The sequence below is a fragment of the Helianthus annuus genome, chromosome 16 (assembly GCF_002127325.2).
Source record: "Helianthus annuus cultivar XRQ/B chromosome 16, HanXRQr2.0-SUNRISE, whole genome shotgun sequence".
In the NCBI taxonomy this organism is placed as follows: domain Eukaryota; kingdom Viridiplantae; phylum Streptophyta; class Magnoliopsida; order Asterales; family Asteraceae; genus Helianthus; species Helianthus annuus.
This window is the reverse complement of record NC_035448.2, coordinates 54896255-54920127: the sequence shown is the minus strand read 5'-3', so window position 1 is coordinate 54920127 and position 23873 is coordinate 54896255.

The window sequence follows — 23873 nt, the reverse complement described above, 5'->3', positions numbered from 1 at the left end:
GAATCACATAAGCAGCTAATCACATTCATGCAACTCAAGCTTTACATCAAGAGTTTTCTCAGTTTGTTTTGACTTAGTTATTCATTAACAGCCTGGGTAAACTTAACTGTGTTAACTGCGTTGATCAGAATTATTAGAACTAACATGCATAGTTAAACTCAGTTAACATGCGTGACAGAAACCATATCCCTCCAGTATTGATAGGCTACGCATAATTAATAATCTGATAGTGTTAAACACTTAACAACTTGACAGATAACAACAACTCAGATCATATACAGTATGCATTTAAAGTTCGGACGTGATTAAGCAAAACTCGGACAATCAAAGACATTGAAAGTCGGACCATTACACATTAAATAAGCTCGGACCCCTTCTGCCTTATGTAAAAGTCGGACTAAGATGAAACACCTAAAAGTCGGACCCTCTTATGATGCAAAAGTCGGACAAGGGGCCCTAACCTTTAAAACTCGGACAACCCTTGTGTCAAAGAACTCGGATCCCTTGTGTGGTTTAAAGTCGGCCCAAGGGTATGGGGCCAAAAACTCGGACCCTTTGACATTAATTAAAACTCGGACATCATTGAGGGAGGGTTAAAACTCAGACCACATCCCCATTCATTTAAAAATTCGGAACCCTCATATACATTACAAAGATCGGACAACAAGTGCAATTAAAAGTCGGGCCATTTTGCTTAAATAAAAAGGTCGGATCCTCAATACAACATAATATTCGGACATAGTATATATCAAAAACTTGGATCATGAACACCCTTTTAAAACTCAGACAATATATTCATGTGTACAAAACTCAGACAAACACATCATATGAAACTCGGATCCTTAATGCATTTCATAAAACTCAGACTACAAGCAATCACGATTGTAACAGTTACGTTCTATTTTTCATACGATCTGGACAAACCCTAATTCGTACATTGCATAACAGGAATCACTTTAACAATTAACAACTTTATCCTATCAAGCATATCTTGTCATCAAACAACGATTTCACGACTAATCATCATCATAACAAAATAATCAAGATTCAATTCAGTAAATACAGGACCATCATATAAAGAACTAGGGTTTGCAAGGATTACAAGAATCAAGAATTGATATCAATCAAATAATCAACAAACAATCATTAGCAATTACCTTGTATTGATTCTAGAGAAATGTGGAATCGAAAGTGATGAATAGCTTGCCAATGATGATGTGATGATTGCCAGAGAAAACCAAAGAATGAAAGTACGTGCCTTGTTTCTTGTGTGAGGTTTAGTGAATGATTAGGGTTAAGTATAATTAAATTTTCACTAATTACTCTATACACCCTGAATTATTATATTTTACACAAGCACACCATCTCACAGCAATTTCACAGTTTCACTGCCAAGTTCATATATTTGTCAAGTCTTTCAATATTTAACAAACAACCATGCACAATCACACAATACAATTCATTGCATCAAAGCGTATACAATTCCATAGCAACTAATTGTGCAAATAATTAACTACACAAAAAATGAACGTGCAATAAATGCGAAATAGGAATCTTGGAAATTCGAGTTGTCATAATGTCCGAATAAGTGAAACCTAATCGGAGGTTAATTTGATCCATTTTTCTGTGAATTTAGGTCCAAAACTTTCCAGGGTTTGTCTAGGTCCAATTATCTATAATATATAAAATTTTGAGCGAATTTTGACCGGTAAGATTTTCTGAAATGATGAAAGAAGGTGTAGAAGAAAGAAAAACAAGATGAAATCCAGCTAATCTCTGCAGAACTCCTCCTCCTGAGCTCTGATACCACTTGTAGGATCGTGTTCCGACCCGAACGAGTCGTTCAGAGGCGTTTAACTACGTTTCAGGTGCGGAATAACAAGAAACGGAGGTAGAAACAGCTGAACCTTCACTAAAACTGCTAATTGTATTGATTAACAATCGATTACACGCAGTTCTTCACACCGGCAGCACTTCGGCATGGAATACAAGGCAATCGATATGGTTTCGCTCAAATGAACACCAATATATAGGCCTTGTGGTTTCGCTCTTATGTACAAGACACATAAGCGAAACCCCACATGACCAGATAAGCGAAACCTATCTTGTTCACATAAGCGAAACCTCTTCCTAAATATCCCTATGAGCGAAACCTGCTCACTAAACACATATAATCTCCTATTTTCTCGTAAAACGCTCCCTAATCTATACAATACAATGTAAGACTCGATACAAGACGAAGTCGACAGATGTAGTGCACCAACAAATCACACGTTTATATGTTGGCATTTAAGAGATATATAGTCATGAAAATCAAGAGCAATGGTGATATATATGCGGATTAGACACCAAAAAATAAACACTAAAAAATGGCTACAATTTAAGGAATGTGTTTAGTGACGGCATCAGATTCCTAATTGATGGAGAAAGGTCTGGTGGCAAGAAAAGCTGCTTCCAGGAGATTATCAAGTGATTTCGCTCGAAGATTCCATACTTGGGTGGTTGATTTGGCCCTTGTTCCTGTAACTCGAATCGTAGACCGGTATATCCCATTTTACCTTTACACCATTGAGAAATCATTGTAAACTAAATCACACATGTATATGTTAATATTTAAGAGATATAAAGTCAATAAAATCAAGAACAATGGTGATTTATATGCGGATTAGACACCAAAAAATAATCACTCAAAAAATGGCTACAATTTAAGGAATCGTTGAGCGAAAACACTTGACAACCTCCGAGAAGCAGAGACCTTTCTCCATCAATTAGTAATCTGATGTCATCACTAAACACATCCCTTAAATTGTAGCCATTTTTTGAGTGTTTATTTTTTTGCTTCTAATCCGCATATATACCACTAAAAACCAACCCCCCCAAGAATGGAATCGTCGAGCGAAAACACTTGACAACCTCCTGGAAGCAGCTTTTCTTGCCACCAGACCTTTCTCCATCAATTAGGAATCTGATGCCGTCGCTAAACACATTCCTTGAATTGTAGCCATTTTTTGAGTGTTTATTTTTTGGTGTCTAATCCGCATATGTATCACCATTGCTCTTGATTTTCTTGACTGTATATCTCTTAAATGTCAACATATACACGTGTGATTTAGTTTACGAAGATTTTTCAATGCCGAGAACCTCGATCAAAGAGTAAAAAAGGCGTAAGGTTCACAATGGTCTTAAACTAAAATGGGATATACCGGGCTAGTATTCGAGTTACAGGAACACAAGGGCCAAACCAACCATCCAAGAATGGAATTGTCGAGTGAAAACACTTGACCACCTACTGGAAGTAGCTTTTCTTGCCACCCGACCTTTGTCCATCAATTAGGAATCTGATGCTGTCACTAAACACATTCCTGAAATTGTAGCCATTTTTTGAGTGATTATTTTTTGGTGTCTAATCCGCATATATATCACCATTGCTCTTGATTTTCTCGATTGTATATCTCTTTAATGTCAACGTATACACGTGTGATTTAGTTTAGGAAGATTTTTCAATGCCGAGAACCTCGATCAGAGAGTAAAAAAGGCGTAAAGTTCACAATGGTGTAAAACTAAAATGGGATATACCGGGCTAGGATTCAAGTTACAGGAACAAGGGCCAAAACCAACCACCCAAGAATGGAATCGTCGAGCGAAAACACTTGACAACCTCCTGGAAGAAGCTTTTCTTGCCACCAAACCTTTCTCCATCAATTAGGAATCTGATGCCGTCACTAAACACATTCCTTAAATTGTAGCCATTTTTTGAGTGTTTATTTTTTGGTGTCTAATCCGCATATATATCAACATTGCTCTTGATTTTCCTGACTGTATATCTCTTAAATGTCAACATGTACACGTGTGATTTAGTTTACGAAGATTTTTCAATGCTGAGAACCTCGATGAGAGAGTAAAAAATGCGTAAGGTTCACAATGGTGTGAAACTAAAATGGGATATACCGGGCTGGGATTCGAGTTACAGGAACAAGGGCTAAACCAATCACCCAAGAATGGAATCGTCGAGCGAAAACACTTGACAACCTCCTAGAAGCAGCTTTTCTTGCCACCAGACCGTTCTCCAACAATTAGGAATCTAATGCCGTCACTAAACACATTCCTTAAATTGTACCCATTTTTTGAGTGTTTATTTTTTGGTGTCTAATCCGCATATATATCACCATTGCTCTTGATTTTGTTGACGGTATATCTCTTAACTATCAACATATACACGTGTGATTTACTTTACGAAGATTTTTCAATGCCGACAACCTCGATCAGAGAGTAAAAAACGCGTAAGGTTCACAATGGTGTGAAACTAAAATGTGATATACCGGGCTAGGATTCGAGTTACAGGAACAAGGGCCAAACCAACCACCCAAGAATGGAATCATCGAGCGAAAACACTTGACAACCTCCTGGAAGAAGCTTTTTTTGCCACCAAACGTTTCCTCATCAATTAGGAATCTGATGCCGTCACTAAACACATTCCTTAAATTGTAGCCATTTTTTGAGTGTTTATTTTTTGGTGTCTAATCCGCATATATATCACCATTGCTCTTGATTTTCTTGACTGTATATCTCTGAAATGTCAACGTATACACGTGTGATTTAGTTTACTTAGATTTTTCAAAGTCGAGAACCTCGATCAGAGAGTAAAAAACGCGTAAGGTTCACAATGGTGTAAAACTAAAATGGGATATACCGGGCTAGGATTCGAGTTACAGGAACAAGGGCCAAACCAACCACCCAAGAATGGAATCATCGAGCGAAAACACTTGACAACCTCCTGGAAGAAGCTTTTTTTGCCACCAAACGTTTCCTCATCAATTAGGAATCTGATGCCGTCACTAAACACATTCCTTAAATTGTAGCCATTTTTTGAGTGTTTATTTTTTGGTGTCTAATCCGCATATATATCACCATTGCTCTTGATTTTCTTGACTGTATATCTCTGAAATGTCAACGTATACACGTGTGATTTAGTTTACTTAGATTTTTCAAAGTCGAGAACCTCGATCAGAGAGTAAAAAACGCGTAAGGTTCACAATGGTGTAAAACTAAAATGGGATATACCGGGCTAGGATTCGAGTTACAGGAACAAGGGCCAAACCAACCACCCAAGAATGGAATCGTCGAGCGAAAACACTTGACAACCTCCTGGAAGAAGCATTTCTTCCCACCAAACCTTTCTCCATCAATTAGGAATCCGATGACGTCACAAAACACATTCCTTAAATTGTAGCCAGTTTTTGAGTGTTTATTTTTTGGTGTCTTATCCGCATATATATCAACATTGCTCTTGATTTTCCTGACTGTATATCTCTTAAATGTCAACATATACACGTGTGATTTAGTTTACGAAGATTTTTCAATGCTGAGAACCTCGATCAGAGAGTAAAAAATGCGTAAGGTTCACAATGGTGTAAAACTAAAATGGGATATACCGGGCTAGGATTCGAGTTACAGGAACAAGGGCCAAACCAATCACCCAAGAATTGAATCGTCGAGCGAAAACACTTGACAACCTCCTGGAAGCAGCTTTTCTTGCCACCAGACCGTTCTCCAACAATTAGGAATCTGATATCGTCACTAAACACATTCCTTAAATTGTACCCATTTTTTTAGTGTTTATTTTTTGGTGTCTAATCCGCATATATATCACCATTGCTCTTGATTTTGTTGACGGTATATCTCTTAACTATCAACATATATACGTGTGATTTACTTTACGAAGATTTTTCAATGCCGACAACCTCGATCAGAGAGTAAAAAACGCGTAAGGTTCACAATGGTGTGAAACTAAAATGGGATATACCGGGCTAGGATTCGAGTTACAGGAACAATGGCCAAACCAACCACCCAAGAATGGAATCGTCGAGCGAAAACACTTGACAACCTCCTGGAAGAAGCTTTTTTTGCCACCAAACGTTTCCCCATCAAATAGGAATCTGATGCCGTCACTAAACACATTCCTTAAATTGTAGCCATTTTTTGAGTGTTTATTTTTTGGTGTCTAATCCGCATATATATCACCATTGCTCTTGATTTTCTTGACTGTGTATCTCTTAAATGTCAACATATACACGTGTGATTTAGTATATGAAGATTTTTCAATGCCAAGAACCTCGATCAGAGAGTAAAAAAGGTGTATGGTTCACAATGGTGTAAAACTAAAATGCGATATACCAGGCTAGGATTCAAGTTACAGGAACGAGGGCCAAACCAACAACCCAAGAATGGAATCGTTGAGCGAAAGCACTTGACAACCACCTGGAAGTAGCTTTTCTTGCCACCAGACCTTTCTCCATCAATTAGTAATCTGATGCCGTCACTAAATACATTCCTTAAATTGTAGCCATTTTTTGAGTGTTTATTTTTTGGCGTCTAATCCGAATATATCACCATTGCTCTTGATTTTCCTGACTACAGTCAAGAAACTATTGCTCTTGATTTTCCGAATATATCACCATTGCTCGATCAGAGAGTAAAAAAGGCGTAAGGTTCACAATGGTGTAAAACTAAAATGGGATATACCGGGCTAGGATTCAAGTTACAGGAACGAGGGCCAAACCAACAACCCAAGAATGGAATCGTCGAGCGAAAACACTTAACAACCTCCTGGAAGCAGCTTTTCTTGCCACCAGACCTTTCTCCAACAATTAGGAATCTGATGTCGTCACTAAACACATTCCTTAAATTGTAGCCATTTTATGAGTGTATATTTTTTGGTGTCTAATCCGCATATATATCCCAATGGCTCTTGATTTTCTTGACTGTATATCTCTTAAATGTCAATATATACACGTGTGATTTTGTTTACAATGATTTTTCAATTCCGAGAACCTCGACCAGAGAGTAAAAAAGGCGTTACGTTCACAATGGTGTAAAACTAAAATGGGATATACCGTGCTAGGATTCGAGTTACAGGAACAAGGGCCAAACCAACCACCCAAGAATGGAATCGTCGAGCGAAAACACTTGACAACCTCCTGGAAGCAGCTTTTCTTGCCACGAAACTTTTCTCCATCAATTAGGAATCTGATGCTGTCACTAAACACATTCCTTAAATTGTAGCCATTTTTTGAGTGTTTATTTTTTGGTGTCTAATCCGCATATATATCACCATTGTGCAGGATCGTGTTCGGACTCGAAACGAGTCGTTCATAGGCATTCTACTCAATATGAAAGGCGGAAACAGACATATTGAGTTTGATTCAACAAGAATATCACTTTAAATGACTTTCTGATTAATCTGACAAAGTTTTACAGCAAGACGAGACTTCGGCAGCACTTCGGCTCTGGAAGTACACATACACAACTGATCCAAACGAAATTACACGCCTGCTATTTATAGACCACCTAATTCCGCTTCAAACATGTTCAAACGAAATTACAACTCACGCGGAATTAGGCTATCATGCGGAATTAACTTTATAAGCAGAATTACATGTTAATTCCGTGCGGAATTACATGATGACCTATTCAAGCGGAATTAGCTTCTTGACTTGTTTTCTCAAACTTCGTGCCATGAATAATGCAAGACTCGATACAAGACGAAGTCGACAGACGTATGCACCAACAGACTCCCCCTCGGATGTTGACGAGTCTTAAGTGTCGAGTCTTCAACGTCTTCAGTCTTTATCAGTCTGATTGCTCTCTCTGAAGTATCTGACAGCGTAAAATTTCTTTAATCTTCTCTCTTCTCTTTTCTTCAAAACAACAAACTCCCCTCAAACAAATAATCTCTCTTCGGATGTCTTCAGACTCCCCCTATCAATATGCTGGGATCGCAGCCTGGCTTTTTGAAATCAACAAAGTCCTCAGGTATCGGAACCTGGCTCTCTATCATTCAGAATCAGGATCTGAAACCTTCAATCCTGCACATTCTCTACCTCATAATAAATTTCACAAATTTAACATTTGAAAAAATTATACTCTATTACCACTTGTAGACACATACACTAAATTACATATGATTTAACAACGTTAATCTCTAATGAACCACTTGTAGACAAAAGATTTTTATTCTCTTTTTAAACACACTCCCCCTCATGAAGTATTCATCATGTTTAGCACTTGGAATTTTGAAAATCAGCTCTTCAACACCAGTTGTCGAAAATCTTTTTGAAATTTTTCAAAAATTTATGCAAAAACATACTTAAAATCTTTTTGGATTTTTGAAATAGAAATCAATACAGTAAAGAATTATTTACAAACCATATTTTTGTGAGTTTGTGTAAGAGGATCTTATCAGTTAATGAGACAAATCACTAACACCGTTAAGCTTTAGACATATTAAGTTCTAAACGATTCACTTAGATTGTCAGTATACTGATCCATTTAAATTTTCACACAAAGTTCAATTGTTCAGAGATACGAGATTAATGTTTTAAGAACATAAAACTTATTCGCGTGTCCCACCACTTGAATATACTCCCGTATCCAGATCCCAATATTCAGTCTTACAGGTGAGTATACCTAGATGATATCTGTAAAGGGTTAAATGCGAAACCGTGAGAGCTCAGGTCAGAACTTCCGTTCAGCAGAGAGATGACGGCTCGACTTTTGGTGAGTTCCCTTTAGAGAATCTTTTCTTCAACAACACATGATTAGCATTTTTCAATGTTTCATCATTTTTGAACTGAGGGCTAGCTATATTTCAAGCAAATGCAAAGTATTATATGGGGACTAGGCCATTGCTTTCGCAAAGTCAGAAGTCCCGGGATAATACCCCAGATATCACTAAGCATAAAGACCTAGTATCTCAGAAAGAGGGATCTTTCAAACAAGATTTTGGGGGTTACCCATATGTCCAAGAAATGTTCCCCACGAAATAAGTAAGTTTGAAATTTAGGTTTATATCTCGAACAATTTACTAAATGAATAAGAACCTATTGGCACATCCGCAGTGAGATCGTTTATCACATTTTGACTTTACAATTCTTTAGCATGTTGTGATAGTCAACTAATGTACTATCATTTCCTCTTTTTACAACAAAACTCAATTTTTGTTTTATCATGGTTTTGGATTTTTCAAATTTTCTAATGTTTTTGGATTTTCTAAAATTTCTTACTCCCCCTAAAATTCAAAACCATTTAAAAAAATTGAAAATAAACTATACAAGAAATTGACAACTGTTGTGAATCGCTTCAATTCGCCATCCACTTGGCATAAACAATCAGAACTCCCCCTTTCAACAAACTATTTTCCCATTATGATTTCAAAACACTTAAGTTTGTTTTAATCAAAATGGTTTTTCCGGAAAATAAGTTTTGTTAAAACCACTTGTAGGTTCGGGGTTCATCTCATCACATTGTTTATCAACATGTCATATGCAAAATTACATCAAGTTCAATTTAATGACCTTGATTAATCTCTTAACAATTTACCGTTTGTACCACTTGTAGGTACTTTCACTAACCAAATACCAAGAAATATGCCGATTCCTGCTCTACACTTACCAACCTGAGAGCTCCGGCAAATCACAACCTGTAAAATTTAACAAATTTAAGATTTATTCACACAATCAATTTTTAAGTAAGATGCCGATTCATGTTCCACGATTACAAACTTGAGAACTCCGGCAAGTCAGGTTTTTCAAGTAAAAAACACAGACACCCAAGCCTGACCAGCCTTGGGCGTAACCAACTCATCTGCAGTTGGGGTGTAAGTTGCCTTCTTAGATTCATAAAAATCTTTAACCCCCTTAACCTTCCCCTCGATCATCTTTCCAAAAATCTTCTTCACATTTCCATTAAACGCTTTCTCAACATTAAATTCATTCTTGTCAGAATAAAATTGATTTGAGATTTCAACTTTTCCACCCTTTGATTTTAAATTTTCAGCCCGCAATGGTGGAAAATGAACATCATCCAAAGGCGGAACTAAGTTTTCAGCATTTTTAACAACATATGGCTCCTCTGATTTTGTGGAATCAGATTCATCGCCAGGTTTTACATTTGATTTCTTAACAACCCATGCTTGGTTTTCAAGATTTCCTCTTCGTTTGTAAAACCTTTTCGAACACTCACCAACTTCATATGTTGAATTTTTAAACATTTTGAACCTTTCAGTTGGTGGTTCGGTTTTATCAACAACTATTTCTTTGAGTTTTTCCGAGACTCCCTGTTTTGTGTTGGTTGCTTTAGGACAGTTCCAAGCGATGTGACCAACTTTTTGACACCTGTAACAGGTTCTTGTCTCTTTTCTTTGATGAGCTTCAGTTTTCTTCTTTTCAGCAAGAAATTCCTGATTTGACTGTCTCCAGAATGAGCTCTTCCTTTCATCCTCAGCAGATGTACCTGACACAAATTTTGTATTTTTAGAAATTTTCTCATTTTTATAATTTTCGGGTGGAATAAAACCCAATCCTTTCTTTTTGAAATTACCGTTATGGTTTGGTTTCTTTCGATAACCTGAACCAGAACTGTAACCCATTTTCTTGTTTAATTTTTGTTTTATTCTTGAGGTGAAAGGTCTAGGTTTTGTAGAAAAATTTTCATCTTTTATTTCAGAAATATTAATTTCTGTCAATTTGAAAATCTTTTTGATCATTTCAGTTTTAACACCTCTTATTGGAAATTCTTTATCAAGATATAATTTGTCAGAATCATTCAAAGTATATGCTACTTCAAATGTTTCGTCATTCAAATTTGATTTTGATAACAAAAATTCTTTACTATAAACCCGTTTTCCCGATGACTTTGAACTTTTGACAGACGAACTCGGACTCCCGACTGACAAACACGAACTTTCGGACTCGGAATTTGACTCGGACTCCTCATCCTTATCCAACACCTGATCGACCATCTTTTTTATTAACTCAGACTCATGATCTGTGTCGGACGCTGTGAATGTGATGTCAATATTGTCTGGTAACTCATCGGTTATCTCGGATTCTAACTTTATATTGACTGCCTTTTTTACTTGTTCCTCATTTGGTTTTCTAGGCGAATACCCTTCCCAAATCGGAGGCGGACACTTGTTATAATTGACACTCAGTTTCTTACCAGTATCCTTTTTCTTTGGCTTCTTGTCGTCAAACGCTTCAAAACGTGCAACAGTTGGATAAATTCCGTCAATTAAGTAATCAGAACTTGAATAACTTTTCAGTAATCATCTGATTCTTTCAATGTAATAATTTATCTCTTTCTGCTTAGACATCATTGTTGCATTCATCATCATCAAAGCATCTTCTCTTTCAGAGTTTGTCTTCTGTAAACTATTCACAGTTTTGTTCAATACATCGTACGATTCTTTCACATTCTTGACATCAAACAGCAACTTCTCTTTCAACTTTTCAAGCTCACTAAACCTTTCATCTTTATCTTTACATTGTTTACAAGATTCCAAACATGTAAGACAAGGTTTTGTGACTTTAACAATCTTTTCAATCTCCACAATTTTCTCGACTTCAACTACCTTTTCCACTTCAACTATCTTCTCAACAATCTTAACTTCTTTCAATTCTTTTGCAGCTTTCTCTCTTTAAGTTTCTTCAATTTATCTGCAAAAGCAAATTCAAAATTGTCAGAAGATAAATGAATTTTTCCAATGTTTATCTGTTCAATTTCTTCATCATTATCACTACTTTCTGTTGAACTGTTTTCTGAAGAAACAAATTCTCCATCTTGACTTTTCTTATCGTCTTCAAGCACATCCATCCACTCTTTTATCAACTCTGGTTCTTGAACTATTCGTGCAATAAATGCTCCAAGATTGGAATCAACTGGAATGTATTTGTCCCAGCTAAAACCTGCTGCCACCTTTTCATCATCTTGATCAATGATACCATAATAAGCTTTCTTATTTGCATCTTCGATCATTCTTGCATGTGCAGTTTGTGGTTCCTTTTGTTGATGCGATTGATGAGCAACTTGTTGATATATGGCTTTTCGATAGTAATCATCTTTTCCAAATGAATTCTTTGCTCCACTAGCCTCTTGATTTTTGCATTCTCTCTTGAAATGACCTTTCTCCCTGCATCGAAAACAAGTAACTTTAGATTTATCAAAACCCAAAGTAGAAACATGTGCATCCAAAAAATCATTTCTTCCTGTAATCACTTTAAACTTTTCTGCTCTCCTCAAGACACTAGCTAAGCACCACTTTATATCCATGAGCTCCATTTCGTCTGCATCGATCTGATCGTAATCTTCCTTGGTTAGCATAGGATTACCAATTCTTCCAACAATCAATCCTTCATAAGATTCCAGAGCAGTAACCAGCAATGCCATATGACTTTTAACAACTTCTTCAGAAAAATTCAGACCATTTTGAAGATGCAATGCAACATTGCACTGAATCATATGTTCATTACCAACATTTGAACTTTGAACACTTGGAGGATTGACATTTGAAAATCCACTAGTGTTGATTGAATTTTGACTGACAGATCCAGATGAATTTCCTGTACTAAAAGCGGTTTGGATCTTTGGACTTGCTTCAAACTTCTCAACATTTCCTTTGTAATATAACTTGATGTCTTGTTGAACATTTGAATTATTCATTCTTGCATTTTTTTGCTGTTCAAGATCTTGTCCCTCAAGTTTCTCAATGAATTGTGCAATTGATAATCTACTAAACTCTCCTGTATTCTTTAAAATCATGAGATATGTACCCCATTCTTTCTGAGGTAAAGCATCAGCTAACTTCTCAACCCATTCTGCTGGAGTTTTAGTAATTTTCAACTGAGACATGGTACGCACATGATGACAATATCTCTCCATGAGAGTCTTTGTAGATTCACCTGGCATACTTGTAAACAACTCAAATTCTTTCTTCAATAATGATTTTTTCCTATTGATCATTTCCGTACTTCCTTCGAATTTTTTCTTAAGTGCCTCCCATATTGAAAAAGCACTACCATCATGCTGAAGCAACACAAATATATCCTCTTTGACAGCTTGCTGTAGAAGACTAATCATCATTTTTTCTCCTTTATAACTATCTCTCTCTTTGTCTGAAAATTCTGAGATAATTTTATCAACATTCAAAGCAGTCTGTGGTCTAACATATTTTGTTTCAATGCTTTCCCAAGCTCTCAGATGGTTTGCCTGAACCCAATTCTCAAAACGATTTTTCCAGCCATGGTACTCTTCAATTCCCATAAGTTTCGGGGGGGGGGGGGGGTTGCAAAGTTCCAGTTTCGTTTTCCAAGTTCATGTTTTGAGCAATGGAAGCTGGACTAGTCGGGGATGTAGCAAATGCGTTGTAGAACTCTTCATCCATGATTTGGTAAAAAGTTTCACAAACCGACACTTTCAAACGAGATTAAGTCCTTCAAACGAAATTATTTCCAAGCGAAATTAGAAAATTCAAACGAAATCACCAAACGAAATTTAATTTCGTGCGGAATTATGAAACAGTTCAAACGAGATTAACCCTTTGAAGCGGAATTATAATTCCGTATGAAATCTCTCGTGCGAGATTACTAACTCCGTGCGGAATTAATAGGAATATCAAACGGAATTAGCTAAAAGGTGTAATTCCGTGCGAAATTATGGAACACTTTTAAACGGAATTATGCTGATGTCATCTTGTTCGAACTTATATTCAAGAGAAATTACAAATTTTTATCAGTTTTAGATTGAATTAAGGTCCAATTCTCTCAAGGCTTTGTTAAAACACTATTTCGTTTATAATATGAGAAATTCAGATCATTTTGACCGTTAAAACTTGTTCAATTGAGAAAAGAAGGTGTAGAAGTAAGAGAATCTGATGAAATCAATCTGAAAACGGTTGAACTCCTCCTCCTGAGCGCTGATACCACATGCAGGATCGTGTTCGGACTCGAAACGAGTCGTTCAGAGGCGTTCTACTAAATATGAAAGGCGGAAACAGACATATTGAGTTTGATTCAGCAAGAATATCACTTTAAATGACTTTCTGATTAATCTGACAAAGTTTTACAGCAAGACGAGACTTCGGCAGCACTTCGGCTCCGGAAACACACATACACAACTGATCCAAACGAAATTACAAGCCTGCTATTTATAGACCACCTAATTCCGCTTCAAACATGTTCAAACGGAATTACAACTCAGGCGGAATTAGGCTTTCATGCGGAATTAACTTTACAAGCGGAATTACATGTTAATTCCGTGCGGAATTACATGATGACCTATTCAAGCGGAATTAGCTTCTTGACTTGTTTTCTCGAACTTCGTGCCATGAATAATGCAAGACCCTCGATACAAGACGAAGTTGACAGACGTATGCACCAACACATTGCTCTACATTTTCTTGACTGTATATCTCTTAAATGTCAACATATACACGTGTGATTTAGTTTACGAAGATTTTTGTCGATCAGAGAGTAAAAAAGGCGTAAGGTTCACAATGGTATAAAACTAAAATGGAATATACTGGGCTAGGATTCGAGTTACAGGAACAAGGGCCAAACCAACCACCCAAGAATGGAATCGTTGAGCGAAAACACTTGACAACCTCCTGGAAGCAGCTTTTCTTGCCACCAGACCTTTCTCCATCAATTAGGAATCTGATGCCGTCACTAAACACATTCCTTAAATTGTAGCCATTTTTTTAGTGTTTATTTTTGGTGTCTAATCCGCATATATATTGTTGATGCATCGAATGTCTGTTGACTATGTCTACATTAAGTTTTAGGTCAAGATAGGTCAACATAGGAGCTTGAAAGTCAAATTAGGTCTTAATGTTGTAGTTTCGCTTTTATGTACATAGGTTAGAAGTAGTTCCGCTTATTAGTCATTAGAGGTTTCGCTTATGTGTCATTTAGATAGTTTCGCTTATTTGTCATGTCTTATAAGCGAAACCATAGGGACTATATATAGTCACCTTGAGCGAAACCTGATCATTAATGTTAGGACGTTGGAGCGGAACCTTGTCATTGCTTGTGGTAACAAACTCTATCAAAATAGAATCAGAAAGCAATAAAAGAGAAGGAATTGAAAAGGAAAAGTTGTGTAACTTCATATGCAATGATTCCGCCTTTGTATGTGAAGATGAACGTTCTCAACTGACTGTTTAGGGTCAGAACACGGTCCAACAAGTGGTATCAGAGCTCAGGACGAGGATTTCATACTACTACAGCTTGATTCTACAGAATTCTCTCATTTCTACTCACTTTCTCTCATACTTTTTCGATTTGAACTGGTTCCTACGGTTGAAATGGCCTGATTTTTGAGTATAACGTGTAAAACATACAATTAACAAACCCTAGAAAGATTCAGGTTAAAACACGGCTTAAAAATGGTAAAACTCAATTAAAAACCTAGTTCTGCTTATTTGGACATCGCAGGTTTCGCTCGAAATACATAGGTTTCGCTCGAAATAACTTGATAGTTTCGCTTATTCGAACAAGTTAGTTCCACTCATACGAACAAGTTAGTTCCGCTCATACGAACAAGTTAGTTCCGCTCATACAAACAAGTTAGTTCCGCTCATACGAACAAGTTAGTTCCGCTCATACGGACAAACATAGTTTCGCTCATCCGGACAAGCATAGTTTCGCTCATACGGTCATTTATCACTTTCGCTCATTCGGACAAGAGTGTTTTCGCTTATAGTGACATACAGATTTCGCTTATTTGTCATTTTCAAGCTGATTTCGCTCATTTGTCACTATTGTTCAAAATCTCGAAAATTTTTCTAAGTGTTGGCTGATTTTGCAGGTATATTCAAGATGGATGACATATTCTTGAACCCGTTTAGCGACATGTACGCGTTTACAGGAAATTCCGGAAACGATGATACTTCATCAAGCAAAGAGAATGAGAATGCGCCAAATGCGAAGAAAAAGATAACGGAAGCTTGGGAATCTGAAAGTGCCTTTGGAACCTTCAATAAACCTCCAAAGCAAATGGCTATCGAGGAATACAGTCGGTGGTCAAGAAAGTTTGAAGATTGGTTAATGGCATTCGCATTTCCCAGCTGGAAGAGTTTGAAAAACGGTTAAGAAAATGGAAACAAAAATGGTGAAACTTTAAGATCAGCTGAGGAGATTGATTCATTTGTAGCTGAGCAAAAATGTGTGGCATTGTTAATTCAGTCTGTTCGGGAGGACATAATCTCATTAATCGATTATTCAAATGCAAAAGATCTCTGGAAAAAGCTAGAAACAAAATGTTTAGGAAGTTCAGAAATTGTGAAAAACAAAAGAAAACTTCTTAGAAAAGAGTTTGATCTTTTTGGATGTTTAAAGAACGAGTCAGTTTGTAAAATGATAGAGAGGTTTGGTCATCTGAAGCTGGAATTAGCAAGACATGATATCAGATATCCTGAGGATGAGCTTATCGATAAACTGTTCGATTCGTTGCCCGACGAGATGGATTGGAGATATTATGCATTGATGCTGAAGAATACCATCAAGGATCCAGAAAAGTTGACTTTAGATTTGTTGATTGAGAAACTCGAGAGTCACGAGTTGGAACAGAAGAAGACATACAAAGTCAATCACTCATCTTACCAGCAGAATTTGGATTTGTATTATCCAAAAAGCATGATGCCAAAAGCAACTTCTCCCAAAATGGCTTTTTCTGCTGAGAATGTGTCCACATCAAGCAAAGAAAGTCAAAGTGGTCAAAGCAGTGAAAATCACAGTGGTTATCACAGTGGATCTTCATCATCTGCAAGTCATTCTGATGCAAAGAATCGTTTTCAATGCAACATTGCAATAGACTTGAAGAATGCTCAGAATTTTGATGAGGAGTCGGCTAAACAGTAGATGATCTTCCTAGCATCGGTGTTGGAATCATATGAAGGGTTAGTAGCTAGGAAGATAGGCAACACCAACTTAACGAAAGAAGATTATGATCAGATAGATCCTGAAGAATTGGAGCTGATCGACATTCGTTGGGCTATGGCCAGTGCTGTTCGTCGGGCACAGCGTTTCATGGAAATTAACGGCAGGAAGACAATTGGTGGTCCATCTACCAAGCTGGGGTTCGATAAATCCAAAGTGACATGCTTCAAGTGTAAGCAGAAATGTCACTTCAAGCGAGAATGCAGAAACGCATATGCTGATGAGTCGGAGAACCCTTTCAGAGATGATTACTACAAGAAGGCAATTTATCACCAGAATAAATCTGAGCCGCCTAGATTGAAGCAGGTTGAAGACAACAAAGAGAAATCTAGAGCTCTTGCAATGATTTATAATGATGAAGGGTATGATTGGAGTAAAGAAGTTCTATCGGAAGAAGATGCGATTGGTTACGCATTCATGGAGAAAAACGACGAACCTATTCCTTGGAAAGATAACCGAACTGAAGAGCAGATGTATAGATACAGAAAAATGTTGGCTGAAAACAAAATCATTAGAATTTCTGGTATCTATCTGGAAGCGAGGAGAGCTAGAAGATGGGATCTGGACAGCGAGTGTTATCTTGATCCATATGGAAACATTGCGATCGATGACAAAACGCTTGACATCGAAGCCATAATCAAGGAGTACAAAGAAGACGATGAGTATTGGCAGAATAAATGGTGGGGAACTGGAGACGAGAAAGAGAAAGAAGAGAAAGAGAGGAAGGAGAAAGAAGAGATAGAGAAATCAAAGAAGATTGATACTGGGGTTATTGACACAACGCAGGAGTTGACTGCTGAGAACCTGGGAAAAACGGCTGACAAAGTGCGGGCTGCTAAGGCACTTGAGGTAGACTCTAACTCCGTGTCTGAGTCAAAAAGCCAGGTCAGTTCAAACTTGTCAACAAATGCGTCAGGTAAGAAAATTGATGGAAATGTTGATTGCAAAAATTGCAACAAAGAGTGCAAATTTTGTAATACAGTCACGTATCTCAACGGAAAGAAAGTTGATGATCTGACAGCAAAGGTCAGAAGCGTTGAGAATCAAATTCTTGATCGTGACAAAAAAGTTAAAGCTTCAACTGAACGGATAAGAGAATTAACTAGCCAAATTGAAAATGATAAAATTGATCATGAAAAAGTTAAAACAGAAAATGAAAAGTTAATTCTTGAAAACCGTCAGATTTCTGAAAAATTTGAAAAACTCAAAAGCACAATGAAAGATAATGATGATCGAAATGGTAAAACTTATAAAGAAAACGAGCATCTAAAAGTAGTGCTAAGAGTAAAAGAAGAATCAATCAACAAACAACTGGATGAAATCGCTAAACTGAAACTTAAATTTCATGAGGCTGAAATTGAAAACGAGCGAATCCAGTTGAAGCTTAACAGTTACAGCTCCGCAAGTTTTGTTTTGCAACATATGTTCCCAAACCCATCGGGAAATACAAAGCTGGCGAAGATGTTTATTCTGATGGAACCGGGGTGGGTTTTCATAGAGTTCCACCGCCGATTTTGGATAATTACACGAAAAAGCAATCTGGGTTGGTTGAAATTGGAGAAGAAAGTGAAGTTAAACTTCTGGAGAACATTGATGTCACTTTCACATCTTCCAATGACGATAGTGTCCAAAATGATATTGTAAAAGGTGTTGTTGAAAATATGCTAAAAACAGATAGTGACACTACTGAGGAAGATGGGTGTTTCTTGGACAAATACATTCCGAAACTAAAGTCCAAGAACAACTTAAATGAAGAATCAAATCTTGTCATGTACAAGATGATGGGTTCAGATAAGTTGTTTTCAGATTCAGAGTTTCCAATTGAGAATGTTAACATGAACAAATTGACAAATGTTTTCAAGTTGGTCGAAGTTGAGTTGTCAGAAGTGAACAATCTGAGTCAAACAAAGAAGAAAATGAGTTTTGCAAAAGAAAAAGTTTACAACAAGAAATCTGTTAATCCACCGCGTGTTTATAATAACAACCGAAACAATTGGTCGGGTGGTTATCAGGGGGGTAAGTTTTATCAGAAGAAAAATGTTCCAAACAAGAGGTTTGTTGAGAAGAAAAAGTTTGTGAACAGTTCGAGTTCACTTGCTGATAAAGAGAAAGAAATTTTTTCAAAATCAAATAAAGAGTTCTTTGAGAAAAGAGCTTCACAGGCTCAGTCTGAAGGCACAAGTCGAGTTGTTGATACTCGAACATGCTTCAGATGTAATCAAGTTGGTCACATTGCACGAAAGTGGGCCTAAGACTGAAACTGTGAAGACTCAACAGAAGAAAGTTGAAGTGAATGGTAAAGCACAAGTTGTTGTTGAGAAAAAGAGTGTGAAAAATGATAACACCAAAGTGAAAAATGAACCAGTAAAGAAAGTGGTAACTAAAAATGACAAGTTCTATAAACGGGTTGCATTATCTCAACAAGTTTGGAAACCAAAAACAGAGAAGAAAATTTCAACTTCTGAGGTGAAAAAGGCTGAAGATTCAATTCCGGTTGATTATGATGCGAATTTTCCACCTCTTAAGGCTGAAAATTTCAAAATTCAAATTGCGAGAGTCAAGGTTACACCTAAGGCTGATGAAGCCTGGGTGGACTCATTGTTTGATTAAACAGTTTGAATTGCCGGAGCTTCCTAGATCGTGAAGCATGAATCGGCATCTTTATTGAAGTTGGTTAAATCATAGTTTGTTATGTGCAGGATCTTCCAAAACTTGTATCCAGATGGGTTATGGATAGTGGAGCTTCAAGACATATGACAGGGAAGACCGCGTTGCTGTATGATGTCAGAAACATAAATGGAGCATACGTAGGTTTTGCGGGTAATCAAGGAGGAAGGATTATTGGTGAAGGAACTTTATCCAACGGGATTGTGATGTTTGAAAGAGTTAACTACATTGCTGAGCTAGAGAATAATCTGCTGAGTATCTCCCAGATCTGTGACAGGATGTATACTACTCACTTCACTGAAAAAGAATGTTTGATCTTGAAACCGGGATTTGTAATACCTGAGGAATGGATTATCATGAGGGCACCAAGAGTTAACGATCTGTACGTGTTGGATATGAGCGTAGCTACTACAACCACGGGTCATATTCACATAAGGAAGATGAATCACTTGGTGCACAACGATTTGGTTACAGGAGTTCATGTCAAAGGTTTTCATCTCGAAGGGGAGTGTATTAGCTGTGTCAAAGGCAAAGAGAAGAAAAAGTCACACCCCACAAAGCAAGTCAATTCAGTTTCGAGACCTCTAGAAAGACTTCACATGGATTTATTTGGTCCTGTGAATGTCAAAAGTATTACAGGAGATTACTACTGTTTGGTCGTTACTGATGATTATTCCAGATTTTCGTGGGTTTCGTTCTTGAAGATGAAAGACGAAACATTTGACTGTCTGATGGCGTTGTTCAAGAGAATTGAGAATCTGTACCAAAGGCGTATCAAAAGAATTCGAAGTGATAATGGTACTGAATTCAAGAACAGCAAGATGGAAGAATTTTGTGATGAAAGAGGTATATTGCATGAGTTTAGTGCTCCATACACTCCGCAGCAAAAAGGAGTCACAGAACGCAAAAACCAGACGCTAATCGAGACAGCTAGAACTATGCTCGCAGATTCAAAGTTACCAATTAATTTTTGGGCTGAAGCTGTTTCCGCCGCATGCTATACGCTCAACAGGGTTCTCACTGTCAAGAAATTCAACAAAACATGCTTTGAGCTAATCAAGAATCGCAAACCGAATTTGAAGTATCTAGAACCGTTCGGGTCACCCTGTACTGTTATAGAGCCTCATGGAAAGTTTGGTCCGAAGTGCATTGAGGGAATATTTGTTGGTTATGCAAATCCGATGCGACGTGTCTTCGTTCCAAGTGAGAAGCGGATTATTGAAGCTGCAAATGTTGAATGTCAAGGTTATATTATGCCGCCGCAAAATCCTGGAGATTCATGGCGTTATCATTATGACAAACTTTGGGATTCGTTTGACATGAAAGAAGAATCAGAGGAAGAAGAAGATTTCTTTGATGAGCTGGATATTTTGCGTGAATATGAGTCGCAGCTAAGGTTCCCAGCTGAGTATTCTAGAAGACCTCGGGAAACTTCAAATAATGATGAAGCAGGTCCTAGTAATGCTGGTGAACATGATGATGAAGTTGCTCCTGGTAATTAGTTCGATCAGAATGATAATCAAGAAGCTGAAAATATGTCAGTATTTGATCATGGTGATTCGGATTCTGAGGGGGAGCGGATCCAGATTTCAAGTCAAACAAACCAAGTTGGTGAACAAGATGCAGATCCGAATGTTACTAATCTGGAGGGCAATGTAGATGTTCCAAGCGAAGTAATGTCGCGAACTCTTTCATATCATCCAGATGAGTTGATCATAGGAGAATTGCAAGCAGGCGTTCGCACGAGACGTCAAATTGACCAGGGCCTTACATGTTTTTATTCTACACTAGCACCTTTACAAACTGAATTTTCATTAAGTTGTTTTATTTCGCAGATCGAACCAAGAACTTACAAAGAGGCGCTTACTGAAGACTCTTGGGTCATTGCGATGCAAGAAGAGTTAAGTCAGTTTGAAAAGTTGGGAGTGTGGAAGCTAGTGGATTTGCCGGATGGTCATAGAAAAATCAATACGAAATGGGTATTTAAGTGTAAGAGAGACGACAGAGGAGTAGTTGTACGAAACAAGGCTCGACTCGTTGTTCAGGGCTTTAGTCAACAGGAGGGGATTGATTTTACAGAAGTCTATGCTCTTGTAGCACGACTAGAAGCAATCAGAATTTTCCTTGCATTTGCGTCTTGGAAGAACTTCAAAGTATATCAGTTGGATGTTAAATCGGCGTTTCTATATGGGAAGGTCAAAGAGGAGGTTTATGTCGGACAGCCGCCGGGCTTCACCGATCCGATCCACAAAAACAAGGTCTACTTATTGGACAAAGCGCTGTATGGTTTACACCAGGCCCCGAGAGCTTGGTACGAGACTTTGTCTCAACACCTACTAGCCAACAAGTTTATTCGTGGAAAAGTGGATGCCACTCTCTTCACTAAAGAAGTCGACGATCATCTTCTGATAGTACAGATTTATGTAGACGATACAATTTTTGGGTCGACAAATGAAAGTCTGTGTAAAGACTTTGAATCAGTGATGAAGCAAAAGTTCGAAATGTCATCAATGGGGGAGATGAAATTCTTTCTGGGTCTACAAGTTGAACAACTACCTGAGGGAATTTTCATACACCAGACGAAGTATGTTCGTGATATTCTAGAGAAATTTGGGATGTCAAGTTCTACTCCAGCTGCTACCCCACTTGCAACAAATCATGGGATTCACCCAGATCTCACTGGAGACAGGGCTGATGAAACGTTCTACCATTCCATGATAGGTTCTTTGATGTACTTAACTGCTTCACGTCCTGATATCATGTACCCAACGTGCCTCGCAGCAAGATATCAATCTAACCCGAGAGCTTCACATATGATTATTGTGAAGAGGATATTACGCTACTTGTAAGGAACTCTGTCATTGGGGTTGTGGTATCCTAGGAAAGGCGACTTTACGCTCGAAGGGTATTCCGATTCGGATTTCGGATGCTGCAAAGTCAATGCAAAATCAACAACTGCAGGATGCCAGTTCTTTGGACCTAGATTGGTTACATGGCAGTGTAAGAAACAAACGTCTGTGGCGCTATCTACATGTGAAGCGGAGTACGTATCTGCTAGCAGTTGCTGCTCTCAGATTTTATGGATACAGCAACAGATGCGCGACTACGGTTTGCAGTTTCTTAACACACCTCTTTTTGTTGATAATGAGGCCGCTATAAATATAACAAAGAATCCAGTACATCACGCTAAAACTAAACACATAGAAATTCGTCATCACTTTATTCGCGATTGTTTCGAGAAAAAGTTGATACGAATTGAGAAAATCCACACTGACGAACAGAAAGCTGATTTACATACCAAAGCTTTTGAGAAAACTCGGTTTAAATATTTGTTAAAATTGAACGGTATGAAGCTTCTTTCGGTGTCGGATGGCATAATTGGCGTTGATGAGAGTACTGTTGCGGATGAAGACGAGAAACACTCTGCAATGGTTTGTCGAATTTTTACATGTTTTGGTATTTAGGGGGAGTAGATAGATGTAAATAGATATATTTTCAGAAAATACAAAAACAGTAAAAAATGCGAAAATACAAAAACATGATAAAATTTCAAAATCCAAAACAATATAAAATCTGAAAAAGAGCTTGTGTATAAAGGGAAAATGATAGTACATCGGCTAGACAATTATAGTATGCTAGAGAGTTGTAAAGTCTAAATGAGTTAAACAGTCTCACTAATGATGTGTCGATAGGTTTTCGCACATTTAGTAGATTTATTCGGGATATAAACCTAAAATTTCAAACTTGTGAAATTTGTGGGGAACACTACTTGGATATATAGGAACCCCTGAAATCTCGTTTGAAAGGTCTCATATTCTGATATACTAGGTTTTTATACTCAATGATGTCTGGGGTATTATTCCGGGACTTCTGCTGAATGGAAGTTCCGACCTAGTACTTGGATAATACTTTCCACAAATGCTTGAAACACAGCATAAACCCTCAGCATGCTGATGAAACAACAAAATTGATAGTCGCTGCTGTTGTATCTAAAAGATCCTCTAAAGGGGACATACTGAAAAGTCGAAGCTGATATCTCTCTGCGCATACGGAAGTATCGACCTGAGATCCCTCGGCCCTCGCATACCTAATTTATGTACAGATATCATTGTAGTATACTCACCTGTAAGACTGAATATTGGGATTCTGGATACGGGAGTATATTCAAGAGGTGGGACACATGAATGAGCTAAGTTCATAAAACATCTAAATCGTATCCTGAGTAAATTGAAATCTGTGTGAGAATTTAAGATGGATCAGTATATCGATAATCAAGGTGAATTGTTTAAATCTGAGTATGAAATGAAGCTTAACGGTACTAGTAATTTGTCTGAAAAGTTGATATGATTCGCTGACACGCTCGCCAAAATAAGTTTGTAAATAGTTTACTTTGTTTACTTTCTGCAATTTAAGTTTTCTGCATTTTATTTCTTA